This window comes from Bacillus rossius, chromosome 8 (genome assembly GCF_032445375.1).
Source record: "Bacillus rossius redtenbacheri isolate Brsri chromosome 8, Brsri_v3, whole genome shotgun sequence".
In the NCBI taxonomy this organism is placed as follows: domain Eukaryota; kingdom Metazoa; phylum Arthropoda; class Insecta; order Phasmatodea; family Bacillidae; genus Bacillus; species Bacillus rossius.
Genome location: NC_086336.1, coordinates 56,064,168 through 56,091,260, shown reverse-complemented (window position 1 = coordinate 56,091,260; position 27,093 = coordinate 56,064,168). Strand labels below are relative to the sequence as shown.

The window sequence follows — 27,093 nt, the reverse complement described above, 5'->3', positions numbered from 1 at the left end:
GATGTGTTCTTTTCGCGCGCGCCCCTCTCTCTCTCGACACCGCATAGTTTGCGTGATTTATCCCGCGGCGATATATAACAGTGGCCAATAAGTCCGCCCGACAAAATGTATAATCGGCCCCCGTTGCTATAACTCTTCTCTCCGCCGAAAATGAACTCGGAATTTTTAAAACAGTACGCGTGGCCTTCCACACTCCTTTTTTTCCCCACCACAGTAAAATATGGCCTTTCCGCTTTTGCTGCTTCGGAACGTATAGCTAAAAAAAAGACGAGGAATTCTAAAAAAAAATATATGTATCGATAGCTCGGTTCAGAGAGAGAAAAAAAAAGGGTACTGATTTTTTGAAATATTGACGCAACTATAGACTGCGTGAAGTAACGTTATTTCAGTTCTACAACGTGCTAACTACAAGGTGATGTCTCCGGGTACCCGCCAGTAGGCCTAAAATAATTTGGCCTAATATTAGGCTAAATATTTTTAGGCGATGTGACTATGCCAAACAATATTAGGTCAAATGACTTTAGGTCAAATACGTTTAGGTCAAATGACTTTAGGCCAAATACGTTTAGGCCAAACGTCTTTAGGCCAAATAATTTTAGGTCAAATAAGTGTCACAAAATTATTTTAGGCCAAGTGACTTTATGTCAAACAATTTTAGGTCAAATGACTTTAGGCCAAATAACTTTAGACCAAATAACTTTACGCCAAACGAATTTAGGTTAAACTATTTTAGGTCAAATGACTTTAGGCCAAACAAATTTATGTCAAATGGTTTTAGGCCATATATGTTTAGGCCAAACGTCTTTAGGCCAAATAATTTTAGGCCTAATGACTTTAGGTAAAGCAAGTTTTGGCCAAATGAATGTTCTGAAACAGTTTTATGCCAAATATTTTAGGCCAAACGACGCGCTCCCATGTCTCCGTGGTCGCATAAGACTTGAGGAAGTCAAACTGATCTTCTGGTAAAGTAGAATAAAGGTTTTCGCGGCCATTATGTGGTAAGCTATCTTTGTTTACAGACGATTCGATCTGCATTGCAGCAGGCATCTTCATAGTTGGGATATTAAAAAGAGTGTCCCGTAACTCAACGTCAAGCTGAGAACCGTCGATAGGCCAATTAATCACGGTTCTGAATTTTAAAAAAATCAAAACGTTTTGTAGTTTTTGAGCTGTAAGCATTTTTTCAAACGTTTTTGAATCACCACTCTGCACCAAATTATTTTATACTGTGGCTTAAAGTTTTTGCTATGGCAATCAAAATTAACCACACTATTGATAGCAATACAAACTGAAATAAAATATGATATACTTTTGGGGGAAAAAAATATTTGCACGACTTATGCGGCAACAATTTTAATAGGGTGGCGTTGACTATTCATCCCGTAACAAAGCGTTGACAACTTATTTGCTTTAAATAGCCATTTGTTTTTCAAATAACTTGGCAATTTAGCTAATTTTTTTCCCCTGTATGACTAGTCTAACTATCCAACTAAAATTGTTGGTCTCAAATTAATTTTTCCCCCTAAAAGTATAGCATGTTAGATTTTGTTTCTAATTGTTTTCAATGGTTGGGTTATTTATGATTGCGTAGCAAAAATGTTTAGTCACAGTATGTTGTAATTTGGTGCAGGGGGAGGGAGGAGGTATTTTAAACTTTTGAAAAAAAAAATACCTGCAACTCGTAACTACAACAATTTTAAAAATTTGGCTTTTTAAATTCAAAACCGTAATTTACTGGCCTATCAACTGTTCTCGGTTTGACTTTGAGTTGTGGGACACCCTGAACGTGTGTAGAGTCCTGCCACGAGTAGTAGGGAGTAACTTCAGGGAAACACTACCACCGCCTCGCGGCTCTACTACGAATGCCAATATGGCTTAACACCTGGTAAAATCAACAAAATGAAAACTAGTTTAAGCCTATGGTTCAATTTCTCATTAGCTGACCACCGATTTCCTCCCCTACCTCCCTTCTTCATTATCTATAACTGTGGCGTAGCTGGACTTACGTCGGTTTTCGGTGCGAGGTGTTTTAAGGGTTAAGAGTCCTGGGTAAGGCGTGGATGTGAATTTGCGTTGTTTTAAAATGACATAATGCGCTCTACAATGCTAACACTAATGAGAATCTGAAAACCAATATCACGGCAATTTTAAAAAAAAGTAGATATTTCAACATCCTACTGAGGAAACCTGGATTCGATTTCCAGCGTGCTCAGATCTGTAGGGCAGTCTATGCATATTAATTTATTGTCAATTCCTGAAGGTTTTTTTTCTATGACACACTATAGACCAGCAATAGTACACGTCCATCGTATTATGTCTAAGCGATCTTATCCATTGCAAGGATAATTCAAAGAACATAAACTTTAAGGTTCGTTCTCACACGTCATGTTAGTTTTTGATGAGTAAACATCTTAGCTCCCGGTATACGGCATTTGCTAGGAGTGATTTCGTGGAAATGGAACGGAAATGTGTCGCAAAGATGGCGGACCTGCGTGTAGTAGCAACATTAACCCGTATATAGTCACTTTATTGGTAATTATTATTGGGACATACCTTACGTATTGGTGTGCCTAATAAAAATTTACGATAGTGAAACTACCGAGGAATATATTTGGTAGACTAAAATAGTCATATTATAAAAGTAATCACAAGTTTTAAATTACCTAAGAAAACTAGCATTACAATGATTATAATACGTATTCTCCTTTTAATATTTCAGGAGGCTTAGTAGCACAGGGGTAGAGCGCGCGCTTAGTAACCTCAATTCTCGTCCCTGGAAGTTTTTTTTGTATTTTTTAAAACATTATGATATAATAATGTTGAATCAGCTTATCAAAGTTAAGGTTTGTTTGTAGGAAGTATCTACAGTCTGATTTCAGTCGTTTAAGAAAAAAAGCTCTACAAACATATACTTAGTGTTATTATATGTGTTTAAAAATGTTTCAGGTTAATGTTTAAGTAATGTCATAGAAGTACTGTAAAGACTTACGTGTGCGGAAACTTTATAGTATTAACTGACTGGTGAATTTTAACAATTGTGCATTATTTATATAAAATTCTTTGTCGAAAATCCGTTCCAAAGCCGGGGTTTTATCGGAACCTTTCAAATAGTTGAAAAAAATGTCCGGTTGTTTCGTGCTGCTAATTGCCATTTTCGTTTGATGGTGGCAAGCCACGTTTACGAAACAGGCAGTGAATTGTAGCGGCGGGTGCAGAAATCGCGTGTGTGTGATTCGCACCCAGAAATCAGGGTATTCGAAAGGAGACAATTTTATTTATCAGTATATTTAACACGCTTGGCATTATTTTAAATAATTCTACGTTAAATTTCTAGTACGAATTTCGTATTATAAGCTCTTTTGGAACGTGAAAAATATGAGAACACATGAGTTTTGTACGTTACCGAGGTTTGATGTTTACACATTACTGGTAAGTATGCTACTAAAGGACTCTCTTACAATTTTTTTTTTTTTCATTTTACAGCAATTTTAATAATTTGAGGTCTCTTTATAACATTTTAACTCGATACATCTATTACTTTTGTTGTTCTGTCAATAATATATTGGACAGACATTGACCATGTGTACTAATATCTGTAATCTACATACCTATACATATACATATATACCTATATATATATATGAATATAGACTGATAAACTCCGATACCGTTTGACCGATTATCACGAAAGTTGGCACCTCCGAGTGCTTTTTCACGGAGAAGGCTTTTATGCTGTCCATTTTTCTACAACTCTCCGCTAGATGGCGCTGCTGCGCGTCAACTTCTCTTCAGTTCAACCAATCGCCATGGAAATTGGTATATGGTGATCTTTACTGTCCTTAATGCTCAATAACAACAAATTGTGATTGTGACTGCGATTAGTAATTTGTAGGCGAGTTTAAAATAAATACTATTTCAAATGCTTATAGATTATAGATTACATACATCCATCTATTTTAGATGTATAGAGGTAAATCATTAAATAGTGATAGGGAACGTCTGCCGTGTTCTTCTAGTTAATATAATTATATTATATCATAAAACATAATGTAATTATGTTATAAATACTTTTGTTAATATGTATTTTTAAGTCTCGGTAATTTATAGTTATGTTCAAATTCACAGTTAAGATGCTACGATGACCAATTTATCCTAGTAATTTTAGTAAACTTTTCGTATGACATTGATCCTTAGCGACGCCTGAGTTCAAAGCGAGAAACAACACGTTTTTCGTACATTATAATTTTTGCACTTACGACCATGTTTCACCTGAGCCAACTGCCATATATTATTGAAAAGCAATTATTTTATGCTTGAAAAGATATTGACTTTAACTTTTTTTTTTAAACGGAGAGTTTTTATTTTATTTGTGGTGAGTTGGCGAGACTGTTGGCCGATCGGGTTGGAAAGAGAGAGAAGGAGAAAGAGAGTGAGAGAAAAAAAGAGTTTTCATGTGCGGTTGTTCGAAGGGAAGGGGGGGGGGGGAGGTGGCATAGCTTCATTTGCCAATATAACGAAATAACGAAATATTGGGCAGTTTGCCCGCATATGCCCCAAGTGTTTTATGACGCGCCATTGTCGGAGCAGGGGAAAAAAAGGGGGGGGGGGGCAGGGGGTCTTTTGTTTTATATTCCGCAGGTCAGCCCTGATAAATGGGGTGAGCGAGTTTTATTTCATGTTTATTACAATAGTTCAAACGGCGGGCAGGGTGGTTTTGGAAGGGAGTGCAGGAGGGGGTAGCTAGACGACGCACGTGGGAGGGCGTGTAATGTGTACATACGCCCCGCTGAACATAATCGCGTGATCCCCGCGGGACAGGCTGTTTTATTTCCCTCCCCCCCCCACCCCCAAAGCCCTTAAACCATTCGACGGAATGGCTTGGTTTACGCGCATCTACCGAGTCAATGATCGGAAATACCGATGAAGCCGCGGTTTCTTGAATGCGATTGGCGCCCTCGCTCGATCGATTTATCAGGTTTACGGTACTATCAAAAATGCCCACTTATCTTAAAAGAGTTACCCAGGATTTGCACCAAAGTTTGCACTACGAAAGTCGGCTTACTTCTCTCCTCTTGGATATGGGAATTTAGTTCATTTCCGCGTTTTGTGTTCACTGATTGCTTTGTTTTCCCATTTATTTTCAGTCAATTTTACTACCTTAAAATAAATTATTTTAAAAGTTACTTTAATTGATTGACTATAGCTTGTTAGCATAGTTTTCGTAGTTTTCGTTTTTTTCGTTTACTGTATGTTCGCATATTGAAACCACTGATCCAAATTAAATGTATGGCTAAACATTCAGTTAGCATGTTTTCAGTAAGTTTTAAATTCAGGATATAAACAATGACGTGAGGGAATTAGATAATTTTTACCAAAGCCTACCGTTTGATTCTTACCCAGGTATTTATGGTTTGTGTTGTCCTAGAACCTCCCAATTTTTAGTTATTTGTAAACCGTTCCCTGAATAGCCTTCCAGTATTAACTGTGCACATAAATAAGCTTAATAAAACAAAATAAATTCAAATTATTGAATATTCGATTATCTTATCCATGGTTTTAAAAATGCTTGTATGAAAAATCAATTAAAATAAAACATTATGCACCCATTTTCGTAAGAAAATCTCAATATTATCTCGAAAAACGTATTTTGTATACGCAAAACTAACTATAGCTATGTGTTGCACAAAGTAGCAATATATTTCTAGTAGTATCACACACTATTTCTTGACAAGCGATTTCCAAAGCAATCTTTTGTAAACGAACATAATTTTTTTTCTGTTTAATTATTGTCTTGAAAGTGTTAAATGTTTTCATCAAATATTTGTGTTTGTTGAAAATGTAAGTATTTGTAATAATTGTATTTTTTATTGCAGAATTATGCTCCTGTGGATGGAATAACGTACGCCAGTTTTCCCTTCGAGGTAGGGATCATCTTCATTTTTAACTTTGTCATGCAAATGTTTACTACACTTAAGTTATTTTCTTAACACATGCTGATAGTGGCTATGTTTATAATACCTTAATACAATGAAATAATGTTTTTTTGGAAAATATGTTCTTCTTAATTTACGTAAAAATATTAATTAACTGTTCAATGATTCTATAAAAGGGTTTAAAGTTAAGGATTTATAATGAGACATATTTTCAAGATATTAATAAAGTAAAATCAATGTTTATGTAATTATTTAGCGTGAAAGAGGAGATTAATGTTATACTTTTGCAAACTTTATTTCATTTTGTGTGATTCAGTTTAATTAATGCTAGAATTACTTGGACCGTGGTGCAGAAAATACAAAATACTACCGCCTTATTAATTTTCAAGATTTTGTAAAACAAAATGTTCGTACTATGACTTAAAATTAGTTAATTCGAAAGATAAAACTCGCCTGTTAAACTAGTTTTTACATTCCTTCGTCGAACTTTCACAGTAAATGTACTCTGAACTCACTAAAAATAAAAAACTCTTAGCTAAATTAGTTACTTGACATTGGTAGTAATTGCTAAGTAAATGTAGCTACCTATATTTAATACAACTTAACGAAGTCTGACAAAATAATTTCAGCCATACAAATTAACAGTTTATTAAACAGTTTATCTCATTTCAAATAAAATAAAATAATCACACAGGAAAACTATTTTATATAAACAGCCACCTATGTAAAAAATTAATTAAAAAAAATTGTTTGTTAAACAAAACATATACTATGACAGTTTTCGTCTTTCATATTTTAAAACAAAAATATTGTTTTAGTGGTCATTAATTTTCTTGCATTCTAAGTAATGTTGTTTATGCACGACAAATTCTTTTTGTTCATCGTAATATTTATAACACACTTTTTTTTCTCATGTGGCTAGGCTTTGCTTGGTTTGTACTTACCAGCTGAGCAGTGTTAAAAAAACAACCAACTGAACACTAATATTTTCGCACTTTTTGCGGATCTACCGAGATCAATTTTCTCTGAAGAATAGTGTTTAAAAAAACTGCTTGTTTTGGGTGAATCCCGTGATGTCTAACTTGCATTAGGCCTTCTTCCACTGTAGCTTGAATCTGTATTGACCATTTGCAATAAGACCTATATATACTACACGCATGCAATTACAGAATAACGTTAAGTAAATTTTCACCGCTGCGCCAACCGACGGGTGGGAAAAGCCCCTGTGGTGGAAGCTACATCTCATCACGCGGGGTTGTCCGGGGAAGGGTGATTCTGCGATGGTTTGGAATTGCCTTCCGCGGTGTGGAGGTGATGTGTCGTCTCAACACCTAGTCCTGTGGCCAGGAAGGAAATTTTCCCACAAGTGGTGAATACCCGATCTGGCCAGAAGCTCTAGTCACTGAGACAACAGGTTGGAATTAATTTGCTTTTAGGCTCGTGTTCACACGTCATAAGGATTTTTGTTTGTTTTGTTTTTTCGTCATTAATGTTCAGGGCTACTTCAAAACAATTAGCTCGATTCCTCCCTTGTATTAGTTGTTCTGCTACAATTATGTTCAACTGACATTCGCGCAGAGTGTAAAAACGTTGCCCAAGTGATGATAGTTACAAAGACCTGCGCGCTTTTTTGCACCTATGATATTACACTGAGTGAATATCCGTTTAAATCTGTGGTAAAATAACTAATGCTAAGGAGGGTATAGAGACAAAATTTTTAGAAATAGGCGTTAGTAAAAGTAATGAAGGAAAAGCTAAATGCCTAGCGTGATAAATGTATGCAAATTGTGTTTCTGGGTGCGAATCACACGTAGTTTCCGCACCCGCCGCTAGTATTCGCTGCCGGAGCAGCTACGTCAACTTTTGCATCATTTGATTAGCAGACCTAAATTTAAAACTATAGGAATGATGAAACTGCTCCGATAAAAGAAAAAAAGAGACTGAAAAATACTTATAATGAATTAATTCGAAACCCCAACTTTGGACGTAAATTTCGTCACGGAATTTCATTAAAATACTGCCCATCTTTTTAAAATTCACTAAAAAGTTCATACTTTAAAGTTCCGTGTCATGTTTGTGAAATTAGGTTCGCGTCATCCGCCACAGACGGCAGCACCGTGGTCGTAACATTTTTTTTCCCCCCGTTCCCTGACTTCCGTCGCATTCACGGGATTGCTCCCGCCAAATCGTCGCCTGAGAATTGGAGTTTTCTATGTCCATTGAAGTCGGAACTGAGATATAAGCATTTGAAAGTTCAAATAACTATGAAATCATGACATAGAACAAAATAATATTGGTCTTAAATTAAGAACAAACATTTTTATGTGCGTAGACGTGTGTGGATATAGTACAAATGAATACTCTTATTAATTTCGTGTCCATAGCATAAAAAACCTAAAAAAAAAATGGACATAGAACACTCCAATACTCAGGCGGCGAAATGCAGAACGCCGAGAGCTGAGATGTCAACACATTGAAAAAACAACTAGTGATGCACGGTGTGTCCCCGGCGCTGGAGTCGCGTGGGTGGTTCGCGGACTGCCAGGCCTAGCGCACAAATAAAAGGGGGGACCCCCGCCAGACGCGCCGGAGAGGCTGCTAGACGCCCGCAGAGATCCTCCCCCCCAGAGGCTCCTTGGAGGCATTGTTACCAACTTGTCAGCGCCGCCAACAATGACCGCCGCCAATACCCCCCGAGAGCCGGTAACGTCTCCGCGCGAATGCCAAAGGATTCTGATCCCGCTGATTGGAACCGAGGAAAATAATAATAATAATAAAAAAAGTGTCGGTGCGCGGGGGTGGGGTTGGGGCAAAGGCGACAAAGGGAAAACAGGAAAGGGGGAAGGAGGGGGGCTCGTTTCATCTCGCCGGCACTAATTCCCGAACCGGGACAACGGGGGCTGGACCTTCCCCCTCCCTACCCTCCACACCCCCCTTCGTTTTCCAAACCTTCTCCGCCTACTCCTCAGTTACCGGGCGTAATCGCCACCGGTCAACGAAGATCTCTCCTCGTCTTCTCGCCGAACGTCTTTTGTCGCCTCACCTAGGGAGCGGTAGTGTAGGGGAAGTGGGGGGGGGGACGAGGATTAAGGCGGACCACGGATCGTCTTTCCGTCCTGCGCGGGAGATGGTTAGGGCGCATTCGAGGGGGGAGGGGGCCGGCAGAGAAGGGTTTCGCAAGGATTTGCCCGACTTTCCGTTCTCCCAGTCGGGCCTTTCTTGTCTTCGCAGGAGCAGCTGAGTCTCGAACGCCATGTTCTCTTTTTTTCACTTTCTCGTAATTACCGTTATTTAAGCGATATTTGCATTTTTTTTCACGAATATTTTCAACATTTATTCATTAAGTGTAGTATAATGGGCAAAAACTAGTCGCGCAAGTGAAGATAATTACGAACGCTTGCGCGACATTTATTTGCACCCATTATATTACACTTACAGCCAGTTGCACCATCCTGCTCTTCGATCCTAAATCGATTGATCGATCTTAGCCCAAAATTATCACGCAATTGACTCTTTAACGAAGCAGAGAACGTGGCAGGAATTCGAATTAACCGTCTAAAACATTACGAGAGCTATAGAATTTTACTAAGCTTAGTCTAAAACTTTAAACTTTTCTTAACATTTTAAGACCTTCCTTTAAAGACATTAAATGGTCTACATATTTTCGATAATAGTAAAGAATTTCGGCACTCATTCTCGAAGGTTCCTGTATACCTATTTGAGAGCTAGCTACGTGACGCAGAATATAGTGTGTCGCGAATCCGTTACCTCGATGCTGTAGTTGTAGTTAATGGGTGTTATCATCCCAACCCGTTATGCTTTTTTCACCGCGACGTACAACATGTATTTCGTCGCATCCCTGGAAAGACGCAACCCGTTGCCCCTTCTCAGTGCGAGGGCAACTAGGCTCGCCTGTGGGTTAGGCAACCCGCGAAGTTTGACCGAGGCTAAATAAGGTTATCTTTAATTTTAGTGTTACGTGGCCCGGTGCTTATGATTTCTGCACGGCTACGTCGAGCGGAATAAAGTGTATTTCGGTGTTTTATGACAAGTTGCCCCTGGAGGGGTGTACAAACCACAGTGTTTGGAGACCAGCACCGACGCTTCTCACCATTCATATATGCCTATGCAGATTGAGTTGACAAAATGACAGCATAAAAAGCCTCTGTACATTCAAACCAACCTTTCGTCCTTAGTTACATATTTTTTTGAATAATGCGCCATAGACAACTTTATCTTGGTAACGTACAATATTAAACAAAGATAACACATATTATAACTGAAATACTTCAACAGAAACTGCTTTTCTGCAAAGACAAACATAAATAAATTTAACTTAATCTGTTAGTATGGCAATCTTGTGCAACATGCACCCTAAACACCATAAGACTCCGCACCGCCGCTGCGAGAGACACAGCGAAGCTCTGCCCAACCGCCGCGCCGACCGAAGGACAACGTCATCATAAGGTCCTGTCATTGGGAAGCACAGTCGAGGTGCTGGCCTTGACGTCACAGAGGGTCCCTGGTTAGGGTGGGATAAAGCCGGGTTTACGATTGATTTCCTTAAGAATTATAACTTAACATCGAGCACACGATTAAGTCAAAACTACATTTTACAGTTTATGATTGACATAGAAGTCGTTAATTCTAACCAATCGCAGCACAAAACACATGGTCGGCCATTGTTCGAAACGGAGAATCATGTTTGAAATAGGTTATTGACAAATGGGATATCTATTTTTCGAAATGGATGATGATTACAAATGAAAAATATACGAATTATAACCCAAAATACTGCCTCGCTCGGTCCAATAATAAGACATAAACTTCCGGTTGAAAGGTTCCGGTTTGTTGTGATTGGTCGCTTCCCTTAAGTCTTAACGAAAAATATAAAATATAACCATTTCTGTTAAGTCTTAAGTCATCATATGGTTCGCACACGACCCGTCAAAATTCACACACGACAATCATAAACCATCCCACTAGTTTACATAGTCATATGGTAAGTACACGACTAAGTCTTATGTCTTAATTCTTACTTTTCAATCGTAAACCCACCTTAAGAAGTGAGAATCGTTGAAGAAACGTGCGAACGTCGAGCTAGATTAAGGTGGCGACAGGGGCGTGGCAGGAGGATTTAAGTGGCTGGTATTTGAGTCCAAAACGAACGAGTTCCGAGTAATAGAACGAGTGGGGTGCCTGCAGTCGAGTCGACAAAAGGGGGCCGAGGGAACTTCGGACTCGTCGACCGAGGGGACGATGTGTCGCAGCGCCCCGACAAGCAAGCGACACTCGGCTCGCCCTTATGAACAGCGGGTTGGGAGACGTCGGCGACGCTATAGGGTGATCCGACGTGACGGCTGGTTCGAGTCCCGGCGCGACCGGCTGGGAGGAGGACGACGAGTCCTTCTGGCGCTGACGAGACGTGCACTGGGAGAAAGGTTTGTTTGCCTCAACAAAATATTTGTTTATATATGGCGAAATAAATATATTTTGTTAATTCAAACAAATATATTATAGTAGGAAAGATTCTTTTGACCCAACAAAATGATTTTTGTCAACTCAGATGCATATTTTGTTATGTGTAACCAATTATTTTTGTTACTTACCGAGTTTGGTTAAACTAACAAAATATTTTGTTCCACCAAGTAAATGTTTGTTTCGTCATATATAAACAAATATTTATTTTGATTCAAACAAACCTTTTTCTCTGTGTGGAGGTCAGCGCCTGCATCTCTTCCCGGGGTTCCTCGCGCAAGATCTGGCGCGCGGACCACAAGACTAGGAGATCGTCGACAGCGACAGCGACCGCATACTCGGCGGTGTTTACCGTAGCGTCTGAGCTAAGGAACACGTAAAGACGGCGGTAAATAACTTAATCACCAGTTATTTTGAGGAATGTTTCCGAGCTGCGTTATTTAAGCAGAGATATAGTCAGTCTGATACATTTTAATGGAAAGTTATTCCGTGCTCGCCGTTAATATTTTTTTTATTTTCTTTGGTAACAGAATTCTAAAAAATAATTTGTAATAAGTAGAGACAGGAAAAATTCGTGAATTCATTTCGCGATAGGCTAAAATAAAAATAGTTATACCTCAGTGCCGCCTCTGTTATTGGCTCACAACTCACCTGGATGACTCTAGGCCAATGAGGAACACCCGAACCATAGCTTTATCGAATCACAGGCTGCTACGTTGTAACGTCTCAAAACACAGCAGCCAATGAGTGGGTGGCATTTGACCGAGTGTACGTAGAACTATGGAGTTCATCCTACAGGTCATTGCACCCGCGAATTTTTCCGGTCTCTAGTAATAAGGAATTTTAAGCCCCACATTCTCCTTCTTGTTTGAATTTTGTGGGTGTTGTAGATCTTTTAATGCAATTTGTTTATTTGCCCATATTCTTTGTGTTCACGTTTGGAAGAACACTGACGGACGACATTGTCAATTGTCAGTTCATGCTGCAGGTCCACAACGCACGAATATTCCATATTTTAAACCTTTGGTGTTTTGGCTCATAAATAAAACACCCTCGCATATCCCGTATCCCGTTCACAAGAAGAACACGCCTTGGGCCGCGCTGTCTGGCGTTTCGGCGCTCCTCGTGGAGCGAGCTACGTCACTGCACTTCTCCACCCCCCCTCCTGTAGGGGCGGGGTTCCTCGACGGAAGGGAAGGGTCCCGACGCTGCTAATTGGGTGCTTCAAGATCCTCCCGGCGCGCGGATAAGGGATAGCGTGGGCGAGGGGCGACAGGAGAAAAAAAAAGAACTCGTGGGAAAGAGATGAGACGAAAAACAACGAGGTATGGCTGCGTTTTTTTTTTTTTACTTCTCTCTTCGTACCCCTTCCTTTTTTCTCGCCCCGTCTTTCTCGAGACGAGGCTAGCAGTTCGTTGGCAAGCAGGCAGCATCCGAGCTGGCGCGTCCGATGAATTAAATTAAATCCGCGTCTGCTCAGCTGCCTTGGGGCGGGCGCAACAAGGGCTCAAGTACAATCCCGAGCGTTGCGTTGTTTCTTCTCGGCTTTACTTCTCTGTCGTTCTTCGCAGCGTTTCATCTCAGCATTTCTTCTCTGCGTTTCTTCTCTGCGTTTCTCCTCTTTGTTTCTTCCCAGTGTTTCTTCTCGGTGTTTCTTCTCAGCTTTTCTTTTAAGTGTTTCTTCAGTTCACCTTATATTACCAATTATCTAAATCCTTACTCTTTCTGGAATGCAATTACACTAGTTGTTTATAAGAAGACAGGTTGCTATATTTATTTTTTTACTTAAAGATCGTGAACTGGTAAGTACTAACTATTTTAAATGGTCAAAAAACTATCAAATCTAAACAATTACATGTATTTTTAAACTACAAGAGATCGTAAAAGAGTTAAAATACAAAATGGTTTTTAATAATGCTTTATACAGCAGTTAGTAGTTTTATGAATATTTTTAATTTTGCACTAACTCTACTTTATAATGCCTACCCGGGCACACACACGGCGTGCAGAGCTTCAGGGAAAAAAAAACGCGATTTGAAAACTACTCAAGATATCCGAGTGGAGTTTGTTCACTAACACCTTTTTAAGGTACACCAAGGGCAGATAAGTAATCGTGTTTACGTATTTCGTTTTTAAATTTTATTTTTAGAGGATTGAAAATGGCTTAATCGCATGTTTTCAAAATAATTTTTAGTCATGAATCGCCCGATACAGATTATCGAAAGCAGCCTTGAATTAAACCTTTATCTTCATTTCTCCACCGAGAAATATTTTGACTACAGCTAAAGTTTTATAGTCGTCCAATGCACGACGAGAAGACTGCGCACCAGTCCAGAGCCTTGCGCTTAGAGGCGACAGCGCGCTAGAGGCGCCAGCGAGAGTCGCACTTACCATCTCGCCTCACTAATACAAATACACCCCTGACTAGGCGGGCCCCTTAGAGAGAAGAACAATTCTACAGACATGCTATTTAACGTTCTAACCAAGATTAAACGGTAGCGAACAAGCAACTTGGTGTAGCAGTTTCGTGTCGTCACTTAGGCTGATTTCTCTCCTCCCTCTTACTTCACGGCAAAATTACACAACACCCCCCCCCCCCCCCACCACCAACTATCGTGCTTTACCGCGTCGTTTTCGCTGTGGCACTCAAAATTATTAGCTCATTACTTTAGTTCCTATACGAGCCCTTCTCATCACGATGAAAGTTCTGTCAATATCTGCCGTGTCGCGCTACAGGTATTCCCCAGTTGAGCATTTGTTCTTATTTCGGTCAAGGACATAGCCAGAAGGGAGGTTCGTGGAGTCAAAATTATATTCAAGGTTTAGAGGGTCTATTTTGGTAGTATTATTACTATCCTTATTGCGCTACAGTAATGTACAGCCTTCCCATTACACGCCGACATGCCTCGCATTTAAAAGTGGCAAGATTTGTGTTTTCAAGTAGTCTGTATTGCACACGTTTTATTTCGAGCATGTCTTTCATACAAACTAGACACTTATATTTCATGGTTTAATAGCAGTAATATAAATATGTATACATATGACTTGTTTTAACGAGATATTCAATCAATTGACTTCAGAACAGAGTATTAAAAATAATTAAATTAAGACTAAAATAAAATAATATTTTTTTTCTTAAGCTAAATTATTACTTAAATTTGCGCGTGTAAACGTTGAAGTTCTAAAAGTTTACTATTCCCTGAGATTTTAGCCTGACAGTCTATTTTCAAACACAATCAACACAGGTGAAGTGATAGAAATATTGATAGAGGTTTTCTTTTTACGTATCTCTTAACTAAGTCACGTTTAACATAATTGCGGGGAAAAACACGTACACGGTTGAAACTCTCGTAAACGTAATAAAATATGCTAATTAAAAAAAAAATTTGCTGGTGAATTGAAGTAATGAAACCAGCGAAGTGACGGTCGAGCGAAAGTATAACTGCATAACCCTGAGTTATAAACTACTGCATATTGTCGACACCAGCACGTTGGTCGCAGCACTGAGCCACGAAGGAAACATCTGATTGGCTATCCGAAGGCACGCCAACACGTCACACGAGTCAAACTATAAAAGTTTGCAAGTGGGACACACAAGTGAAATTTTTGTGTTCGCACTTTCGTTTGGCCATGTAAAGTTATATACCTATTATCTCTTTTTTAACAATTTGAAACCATTTAATTTTATTTTGAACCAATGCTGTGAATGGGCTAGTGGGGGAATAAAGGCTGGTGTCATAAATTAGAAACACTCTATTTCGATTCACTTAACAGTTGTCTAGGTTATGAACTTATAAGTTGTGTATTTTTAAGTTATTATATTCTGAGATACGATGTGTTTAAGTTGTTGGTTCCTCTTTGTGTTATTTAGTTTATTTTTTCTAAGTTATGACTGTGGATATGTTTTTTTTAAATTCTGTGTTATTACTATTTTTAAGTTGTGTGGATTCCAATTTTTTTTAAATACAAGTATATAACTCTTAAGTTACGCGATTCTAACTTGGGAAGATTTTAATTGGTGTATTTCTAAGTTACGTTAAGTTATTGCTGTTCTAAGCTGTTTGGTTTAATGTAGGCTATAGTTCACGTTGTTTCTAAATTTCTTGCTTTTAAGTTATGATAGTTCTAGGATATTTGTATTTATTTTTGAGAATATTAAGTTGTTATGGTTGTAAGTCTGAGTTATGTGTGAATCCCGAGAAATATTATTTTTACAATCAATGGTTCTATATAATTATTAGTTTTTCTTAAAATTCTGAAACAAGCATTTATGTGGTTTCGTTGTTTTCTATTATTTTCGCTCTTTCGCCTTGTCCATATTGGAACGTACACGTGGGAGGTTTACTTTGGGGGAGAATATACACCTTCTGCCGGGTCTTTTCCCCCACCGGTTCTTTAACCCCCCCACGCCCACGCGCGCGCATTCACACGGGCATAATTAATACCGCTCGGGCGTATAGCGCCTCGACACTTAAAAGGAATCGCTCCGACTCGGGCCATTTCTCAAAAGCTGATTATTATTAATTAGGCGTCCCTTTAATTAATCAAGGTAGTGCTCGCGGGGAGGGGAGAAAAAAAGAAAGGGAATTCCTCTCGCCCAATCCCTAGCTACGTCTCTCGCGAACCCCTTTCTGTCCCCCCCAACCCACCCCTGCTCCTCTTATAACGCGAACTCTGGGTATTTTGTATGGAGGAATTTATTACTCGCGTACACCCTATCTTCCTCATCCTCGCTTCCTCTCGGAGGTGGGTTTTTTTTTCTTCCCTTCTCCTCCTTTGTCCGGACAAAGAAGGGAAGAAGAAGAGGATAAAAAAATATATAACGGGAGCGGCGCTTTACTTTGAAAATAATTAGCCTCTTTTCTGCGGGCGACGTCAGACGTCAAGCCGTGCTCGCTTTTCAACCCAGCGCTGTTGGATGGTTGCGAACTTAACATTACAAATAAATTTTAAAATGTATGTAGCTACTATTTTTTCTTTCTGTGTAGCATTTTCATTTGACTTTGAAACCTGAACTTCAACGCGTTCTAGTGGGACAACATGAAATCCTTTGAATGTAATTTTGTAAAGCGGTTTGAGATTATATCAAAGTGGAGATAAATATCTTGACATATGCAAACAAAAATTAAAGCTAAAAAAATAATACTCATGTCTAGAAAATTGCGAAATTTACCTTATTAATTGAACACTATTTTTTTCTGGTCTATAACAATGGCTTATGAACAGTGGCTTTTTGGATATAATTAATTATTAATAAAAAGCAATCGTTAATCTTAATTAATCTACTCCATTTTATTTCTTAAAGAGAGAGAACTGGATATGGGATAGAAACATGAATCATCTTAAAATACAGTTTTTTGTCCACTTCGTTATTTAGTTGATTAGAATTTCTCTGGGAAACTATTTATAAAACTTTATGTCGGAATTTTATATCAGAATTTATTATAATTAATTTTTATGATAGAATTTTCTCTGTAATGTTTAAAACGTATTTAAAAAAAATATTAAAAATAAATATACAAATTTATTTTAAATTCCATGAAAATTAAGTTTCTTTGATCTAAAAGTTTACCAGTGTTCATCACGAATAAAAAAATATTAATTTTTAGGTGCTTTAAGCATGCAAATCATGATGGCCTTATATGTTCAATAGGCAGGCTATTAAATATTGATAAGAATCAGTTTAAAATATAAAACAGTTCAGAATTTCAAGGGTAGTTTTGACAATATTATTTTCAATAAGTAGTGAAATGGTTTAGCTCCTCTTTACAAAAATAAATTTATTATATCCCTGTAAAAGTAAATGCATGGAAAAATAAAAACAAAAATTAAATTACTATGTCTAGTGAAATGCTAATTCACACTTACAGCACTGTCATTCTGATAAGCCTACGAATGTTTCGCGATAATAATCAATGGAAGTCTTTTAAGGTGTACCTGTGTTTGTAAAATATAGTATAATTCAAGTAACTGACACGAAAGTAGGTTTAACAATTGCTGTTTTTTTTTTTTCAAATCTGAGCTACAAATAAGGTGCCAACATACACAACACTTACGCTGTTATATTTCATCTACAGTAAAATTAATGATGCACTATCCTACATTAAAATCTTTGTGATACCAAAAAAAAAGTTATTTTTTGTAAAAAATTTTTCTCAAATTTCAGTTTGAATGTATAGTAAAAAAACCTTGTAAATATATTCCAAAATTTCAGACTTGATTTTTTAAGTCGATTTTACATAATTGTACTTTATCCCTGTTACAAGCTTAAATCTTCCAAATAGGCAGTTTTTACAACTTCGTGTTAAAATTACATTTAAACACTGACAAAAAATGGTCAGAACTCGCATGTTAGTTAAGAATTTTTTATGGCCGATGTTTTCATCGAATAAACAACAAAATCATCCCTTCACCCGAACTCTGGCTGCGATAAGTTGTTACGTTTTTACTGACTGTTAGTTCACTCTTAACCATCAGTAGAGTTCATGCATCGAGTAAAAAAAAAACCTTTTCTTACGTGCTTTTATTATAAAAAAAAGAAATTTTATATTAATGCATATTCACTTATAAAGTACATACATATGTATTCACAAAACCAGCACATACTGGTCAATGCCTACTATTTAACTGCAACCATTCTACAAGGAATAATAACTGGTATAAGTAATCAACATTTAAGCTAGGTGGGTTAAGATAGTTTTCAGCGACAAAAATTAGTAACCTATAGAAAAATAAATAAAAATAACTATAGAGTATTTATTCCATCGACAAAAAAAAAATCACGCAGGCGATTGAAAACAAGAAATTCCAAATAAGCCCACAAACAGGAAGCGCAGGAAAGGATATGAAGGAGAAAACATGCCTCTCCCCTCTCCCCCGAAATCCCACATGTATTATTCCCACCAACAAATAAAAAAAAAAAAGGTTGAATGCAAACAGCAGGGGTAAATTGGAAGTGTATTGGGGGAATTAAGTGTCTCAGTAGTAGGTACCTCGGCATTAACGTTTATAGAATTATCCATGTTAAGAAAAAAACGGTGGCTTTGACTCCTCCCCCTTCAATACGGATAAGAGTAGGGCGTATATCAAAAACCACGTGCATGTATTTTTTCGTGGTCCCGAAAATCAGGGAATTTGACCCTCCCTCCACCAGGAAGAAGGGGAAGGGTCCGTTATTTCTAAACTCCCTTCGAGCCTACAATATAAACCACAGGCGTATTTCCCTTGTGGAGGGGGGGGGGGGTCCGGCCCCCCATGAATCAAAAACCCCTCTCTGAAGGGGCCCTCTCTTGCGCTTGCAAAATCGTAACTGTAAAATGGAAATGATAAACATTATCTCGGGCTTCCCTTGGGATTCCTACAGATTTTTGGCCATTGTATAAACAACGTACTACACAAGGTACGTAGGGCCCAACCGTAAAAAAAACAAAATATTCCAAGTCTTTATTTTCCGACATCGAAAAAAAAAACACTACTGCAAAAACTTGGCCCTCCGGTTAAGCCATCTCCTCTGGGGGTGGGGGCGATAATGAGAGAGAGAGAGAGAGAGAGAGAGAGATAGAGAGAGAGAGAGGTAGGAATGATGGAGATCGCGAGAGAAGAGTAAGGATCGTATATCTGTTTAAATCCTAGACGTTAACATGGGTCCAGCCATTTTGTTTTGACAGCCCTTGAAATTTCGAGCTGCAATGTTTCTCCTACAATGTAAATTATTTCGTAAGTAGAAAAAAAATATATATATATATTCATGATAAATTACAGATTTTAGTAAATTTGAATATTTACATGAAAAGAACTATTTTACTACAAAAGTGTTCGCAGTAATACTGGGTTCGGATTCGTACCCGGTTAATATGCTGTGTGTTGTCATAGTGCCTTCAATAGTTGGTTAGTTATTTGTAAACCGTTGCCTGAATAGTTTTTCATTGTCAACTGCGCACATTAATACGCATAATAAAACAAAATAAAATCCAATGATTGAATATTCCTTTATCTTTTTCGAGATTTAAAACAATTAAGCTTGAATGAAAAATCAATTAAAATATAATATTATGCACCAATTTGGTAAGAAATACTCAGTATCATCTAATAAAAGTATTTCATATATGCAAAAATAACCATAGTTATGTGTTGTACGAAGTTACAATTTATTTTTGTAGTATTTTAAACTATATCTTGGCCACTGGTTTCCAAAAGAATCTTTTGTAAAAGTATAGACTTTTTTCTGTGTAATAGTCAGTTGCGCAATTGGAGTTCAAGAGTGATCTCTTTCATAAACTGGTTTCATCATATCTCAACAATATTTTTCTTTTGCTCCGTTGTGTTTTTATGCGTTGAACGAAGATTCTTGGGAATTTCGGGATAAACAGACCGAACTGATGATTTACAAACTAAACATAATTTTTTTTAGCAATAACCTATCGTTGTGTAATAGTGTTTAAATACCTACCTACCTGTTTGCTTTTTCAGTCGTTATTATAAATCAACAAATACTATCTCATCAACCATTTGCTCGTAGTGTCACAGTCGACTGAAACTACTTCAAATCGTTGCCGCCAACCAATACATATAAATACACCTAACAGTTCTTCGACACGGTTACCGCAGATTGAAAATGCACGAATTTCGATTCACGCACCGCTAGGCCTGTTCTACAAAAACACGCAAGCCGCGAGGAATCACGTAAACAGAGACGGATCTCATGTACGGTCCCGTACGGTTTATCTCTGTCCTGCCCAGATCTTACGTTTACAGCAACCAATAAAAGCCGAGTATTTGGCCACGGCGGTAGCCATGCTGGTTTACAATTTGAATACGTGAAAAAAATTGTTTCAGGTACAAAAAAAATAGTGCGAGGAGTCCCTCCGCGCGGAAGAAGTGAAACTTCGTAATGTGGAAATGAAAATAGGAAGGGGTAGAAATTGATTTTTAGTGAAATCATATTGTTTCTTTAAGACAAACTTTATTAACATTGCTTACAATTCACAATTGATCGCATCTTTTAATTATCATTTTCGAGTGGAGAAATATCCAAATCTATAACATTTACAATGGTATTAGGATAACTAAAGTAAGATACGAAATGTTTGAGTTCTATTTTTTCAATATTTCTTGCAAAAACTGCTTCAATGGTAGTTCCCCCTTCGGTTTTCACGACGCTCACACTGTTTACTTCGCTGCATAGCAAGAATACCACGCGCATGTGCTTGGGATCTACCGACTCACTCTCTTTCTCTCTCCTACTTTCTACCTTTGTGCATCTTTCTTTCTCTCTTCCTCCTGCGTTGGCCTGTAATACAACGCGCATGCGTTCGAGTGCCACGCATTCACTCTCGCTCTGTCTCTTTCTATTCCCCCTCCCCAGGAGCGTTGAACGTTTAATGCAACAGTGCTTTCATACTCCCTCCATGGTAGCGTTAAACGTTTAACGCAACCTTGTTGGAAGTCGCATTAGAAGTTTCACTTCAAAAATATCATTACTTTGTGTTTATTTTTATGATATATGTAAATCCAGTTCAGTCCCATTTGTTGCCATTCGTTACGTTTCCTTGCATTGTGGAAGCGACAGACGGATAGTGAAACGTAAATACTTACATATCTTGCGGGTCCGAAGACGTTTCCTTTTATTTTTTTACCTTTCCGTGTCGTTGTAGAACGAGCCTTAATATCACTTGAGTATAGATACAGTGTTGCCAGCGACTCGCTTGCGGGGCGAACTCCGAAAGTGACTCGCTCGCCGAAGGGGGGGGGGGGGGGTAGAGAAGTGAAGGAAGTTTGCCGCCATGTTGTCATCTCGACACACACCCACATCCGGCCCAGAGGCATGCGCGGCGCTGCACTTCCGGCTATAGATCCGCTGTGTGTGTGTGTGTGTGTGTGCGTGAGTGAAAAAAAAGGGGGGGGGGGTTGTGTGTTTTGGTGCCGACACCACAGCCCCTCTTAAGAGGCTTCCAAACTTGGACGCAATATATATATATATGTATATATGTATATGTATATATGTATATGTATATATGTTTATATATATATATATATTTGATACACCCATCTTCCTGACTCTTCAGATATTCTCTCGTCTTGCGGGTGGGAGGAAGGGAGGGAGGGTGGGAGGGAGGGAGGGAGGGAGGGAGGGAAAAACCCACAGCTCTCCACAGTCAATGAGACCTTATGAAAGTTCTCCCCTTTCCTACAAGTCTCCCTTTCCCTACGCACCACGCGCTCGCAACGTCATATAATGCCCCTAGGAACTTATTATACTGACTTTTGTGCCGACTGCGGTTCGCCTCGTTGCACGGGAGGGGTCGATGACGTAGCCGGAGGAAAGTGACGGCGCCAGAGAAGGAGGGAGGGTGGGAGGGAGTGAGGGGGAAGCAACAGAATGCGCTCCCGTTTGCAAGGCTTTCAATGCCGCCGTGATTATATTGAGGAGATAGCATTGAGCCGGGAGTAAGAATGAAGTTAGGAGGGACAACTGAAAGCACCCTCTCCTCTCCACAACCACCTAAAGAGAGTGGAGAGAGACAGACGGAGAGTTACAAGCGAGATAGAGAGAGAGAGAGAGACCGCGGCACAGAAAAGGGAGTAAGTGGATGAAGCGAGGGACGATGGAGCAAAGGGAAAAGGGGGGGGGGGGAAGGGAATATATATAGAATCGCACGTTCTTGCCATGCCTTTATCCAGCGGAGGCGCCCCCTTTTGTACTTTGAAGGCCCTGGTGGCGCGCGCGCGGGGCACACACACACACACACACACACACACACACAAAAATGCCGGAGATATAACCCATTACTGCGGTTCGCAGAGAGAGCAGACCCCCTCAGGGGCGTATATAGCCGACCGACGCCCGGCGTCGCCGCCTCAGTCCGCCCGCGACGCACCCGACAGACGCGTCGCGTCACGAACCCGCGTCCGGTGACGTCAGCGTCCGCGCGCCGCCGCCAGACGGGTCTCTCGTCGTAGAGTGGGCATCGTCGTAGAGCGAGCTTAGGCTTCTGCGCAGTGATCGATTCCGAAACCAAAGAACAGGACGATTATTTTTCCTTGTTGTTTTGAAATGCGATTTTTATAGTCGTTGTGTCGGCCACGGCTTCGTTTTCGGAACGCACCATTTTTGGTCATGCGAATGTCACGTGTTTTTAGGCACCGCAAAAAAAAAAAAATTACCGCGCAGGTTTCGACGAGGTCTATCTATCTTTATATCCACTCTACGTGTACGCAACATCCTTCCGCGAAGCCATCTTGAAAGTAAACGTCCGAGGGATCAGGTGGACGGATTTGTGGTCTTTGTTCGACGCCGCTAGGTTCATCTGATTGCACCGATTATATTTTGCGTCGTCTGTGATTGACCTTTATTTTTCACACCTCTTCAATGATGAGCGACGACGCCAGTGCCTTTTGTGTCTGGAATGAAGTGTTCATTGGGCAGATCGTGCCGAAACACCAATCACGTACCGGCCATGTTGAAGACTGCCAGCGAGGAACAACGTTGTGGCTCGGTACAGTGGCGCCATCTGTGGAGGAGTTCTGCAACTAAAATACGACCAGATTGCGCGCACGACGTCATTACTTCACACTTGAAGTGCGCAGCAATGTTTTCTGTGGAACTATCTGTTTTAACTGACGACTTAGATAAGGCCATTGTTTCAGTGGAGTGTTTTCGATGGGGGAATTTTTTTTCATTCTAAAATTGCCTTAATTGCGTATGCGTGTAAATGTTATTTATCAAAACAAATCTTTTGTTCGGAAATTTGTGTACAACTACAAACTACACTTTTGTCAACATGTAGATACATAATTTGCTTGTCCACGGATGCAGCTTATTAACACACTTATATTAGCTTAACTTATAACTAACGAACTATGTAAACAAATCTTGGAAGTCAATTTTAACCTACTTTTATTTGTCGTATTAATTTGAAACTTTGCTAGTACTTATATGCAATCCGGGTAACAATACAATAATTTTGAACCATACAACTGATACTGATGATGGAGCCAGGAGGTGGATAGTAGAACTCTTCAATGGCTACTAATAAACCCCTCGTATTTGGAATTTTTTTTTTTAACGAAGTCAGTTACTGACAAAAGCGCGTATTTTAAAATTATAATTTATATACTTGTTATTGTGTAGCTGATATAAGAGTGTTTTTAGTTATTAAACTTATATTTTTTATTTAATACCAAACTGTTGTAATCCATTACTTACAGTTTAGCTTTCAATATCAGCATTACTCGTATAACTTCAATATATAGTTTTTTTAGAGGCTAAAATTTTGCATTTGATATGTTTATTCAGAAAATACTTAATTTATCCATATAAAAAAATCCTATTAGTTTGTAATTATATTAGTCAGAGTAAGAATACTATGAGCATGCAAACTTACTTCAGAATATTTACGTAGCTAGGACGCAGTGTTTTGTCTCATATATAATAGCCAATAGCTTACCTCTCGTGCCTTAGTTCGTGTGAACTGCAGGTTATTGCTAATATTGTCATGCACATAACTTTGTGAGAAAACTTGTGATGAATTAAAAAAAAACTTCATTAAAGCGAGAAATGCAATAAAATCACAGATATTTGTAAAAGTTCATTCTCAATCAAACAATTCAAGAAATTTTTTAAAAAGAAATAACAAGAAGCTATGAAATACTGTTTTTTATGTAAAAGTTATTGTGCTAATGTTTTTTATCTCATGCTTTAATGTATTCTGAGACACATTGAACCAAAAAATTCACATTGGCCTTATCACTCCACTGGAAAGTGAACAAAAAAACAACAACATAATTTTAATGTTAAATCATGTCAAATTCAACATTTCTATTCTCATTTAATTTGGTTCTCTACTTAGCTTTAATAAAATCAGATATACCCTTTTTCATATTCTTAGAGATAAAATTACAACAAAAAAAAAACATTTTTTTCAAATTAACTTTATAAAATACACGTATAAAAATTATTATTTTCCATATGGATTCAGAGAAATCACATATCCAACCCTCTTCTCTTGAAAACATTCCTCCCAGGGTTGTAATTACATACAAAATGTTTGTTATTTCCAATGTAATGTATGTACTTACATATAAATTCACACCTCTCACAATAGTGGATTCAGCGATATAAGAAGTCCTAATAAAACCGCGGGTAAAAATTGGAAAACGGTATCGTACATTTTAATTGAATTTTAATTTATTCATATTAATATTGTCAACTGTATTGTATCCTGATTTAGTAGGTTAAGCTTTGATAAAACATCACTTGAAATGTAAATTTAAAATATAAAAAAAGGTGAAACATTCAACAAGTAATATCGTGAAATAACTACAATATAAAACACCTACTTTTACGGTGCGACAATTTTTCCAGTACATTTACGCATTTACAATTCTGGACACAAAAAAAGAGATTTTTCACAACATAGTAATAGCTATACTTTCTTAAATATAAAGTAGTTTACTGACCTATGGGGTGAATGACTTTTTTTTTTTACTGGTGTGGTTTGGCTTTACAGGCTTAAGTATTATAATTTTATTTTAGAGAAAAAAAGGTTAAACTTTTTTTTGAAAAGGCGGTGCCTAAGTATAGGCTGGCCTCGTCCGGTAGCTTGTGTGCTGCTGGTCTATGTAGGTGACTAGTAAAGGACTACTATAAAATGTAGCGAATGGGAAATTTTATGTTTGCAGAGGGACGCCCTGTACCCGACGACTCCGCCCCCTCTGTGGTTAGCACACGCCCCTTTCCAACCGCCGAATTGAAAGGAAAACCTTTTTTGCGGCGAAAATACTTGGGTTGTCCTTTGCCTTATCGCTCGGTAGCACAACGGACCCGCAATTTACCTGTCAATCAGAGGAGAGAAAAAAAAAATATATATTCCGACGATGTTTTTCTCGTGAGGTTGACAACATAATTTCTGTTCGATTAGAAAATTAGATGCTGCGTCGTAATTCTCCCTTCCAACCAACCATCTCTCACGAACGGTTTTTTTTTTTTACTTCAACATTTTTACCTTGGCAGTTCATATCTTGCCAAGCCATTCAACTTGCGTCTTGTACAAAAAAAAATAACGGGGCGAGGAAAAAAATGGAGAGAAAATTTGTCCAGCCCATCATTTTCCTGTAAGCTTGGCGTGTAAAAAGAGGCACATACTTGGAAATAAACATCTATTATGCGGTCGCTTGACCCTAATACGAACTCTAGTACCTACTACTAGGAGTAGATTGAACGTTTTATCGTGCACCTAATTTCTTACTCGACTAAAAAAAAAAAAAACCTTAATGGTGAATATCCGTCTCATGACGCTAGTCTTAAGGAATAATGAAGTAAGAGAAAATTTTATTTTCCAAAGTAGATTTAGCAATTTTATACATGACCAGTTGAATGTCTGGCAAAAAATGTAAAACGCCTTCGTAGCATACAATGAGAGTACGCAGAAATTCATTTCAGAGTGGCGGGGGAAGGGAAGGGGGTGGGGAGGAGAAATAGAACCACTTTTCCCGCTGTTTGCTTTCGAATTCTTTCCTTTTGTTTGGTGGGGATATATATATATTAGGATTTTTCTGTGGAGGGGGAGGGGGGATCTATCACCCCGTTCTCTTCCTTAACACACCCCTGTGAATTCAAGCTGTCGTTTTTTAGATTAGTATAATATAATAAAGTACGTTAAAACTTATTAAACAGTGGTACACATAAAATTCTAAAATACAAAGTTAACATATGTTAGCGGTCAGAATAATCTTCGAAGTGAGGACAACGAGGTGTGTGTGTTGAATTCGTATCGTATGATATTTACAGGACTGAAAAAAATTTATTCAGTTTGAGTTCTACTTGGTATTAATTTTCTTGAGGTTTTGTCCCACCTTCACCTACTATCTGCTGTGACTTGTGTTCGTTTCGCGCCGGAAATTACGCGGGCCCCGCGATACGCATTTCCGAGGCCTGCCACCGAGAGCTGAGCGACGTGGGCGCTGGGTCTCCGAACCACTGCGGTCTTTTCCCGTCACGGCAAGAAGAGGAGAAGGTTGCATTGTTAAAAAAAATATATATATATATATATAAACATACTTTCCTTCCAAAATTGGCTAGCCACACCGTCTGGATAGTATGTGTAAGTCATTGTGTAGTGTTACTTTTACACACTATTACGAGTACTATGCTATTCAGTGTGCAGAAAATTTTAATCAACTGAAACTTGCGTAGTGATGCAGACACTCACATGACAACGAACAATATGAAGTAACAATATATACGTACACTCGCACAAATTAATGTTGGCCACAATGTGAATTTTATTTAAAACAAATACCTGTAGTTATGTTTTAGTTTCTCGTAATTGCTAAGATTTTCAGATCAAACTGTCACAGATAATTCCGTGGATGGAATAAATTAAGGAAACAAAATGTCACATCGCAGACGAACACATCGGACTGAAAAGACACTCACGGTGAACACCAGTTATGGAATACGTAAAATAAAATTAAAAAACTTTTTTTTTTAAATTTATGCACATGAATTTAAATAATTTGAATATTTAACCATTTTATTTGTTTGAAAAAAGATTAATTTTGATGTAAGTCCAGTATATACTGAGAACTTTAAATCACGTGGTGGCATACAGTTGTGGGTTGAACGTTTGTATGCAGCCTTCAATTTAAAATACACTATTATAAGCATATAATTCAATAAATC

General features: G+C 38.4%; 1 long non-coding RNA gene across 1 annotated transcript in view; it reads left to right on the top strand.

Annotated features, from left to right (window-relative positions):
- The window catches only part of LOC134534967 (uncharacterized), a 963,569-nt gene that overhangs the window by 218,746 nt on the left and 717,730 nt on the right, over positions 1-27,093 (top strand). The window contains exon 2 of the long non-coding RNA XR_010075561.1: positions 5,874-5,921. This is a non-coding gene — a long non-coding RNA (uncharacterized LOC134534967). The remainder of the gene's footprint in view (positions 1-5,873; positions 5,922-27,093) is intronic.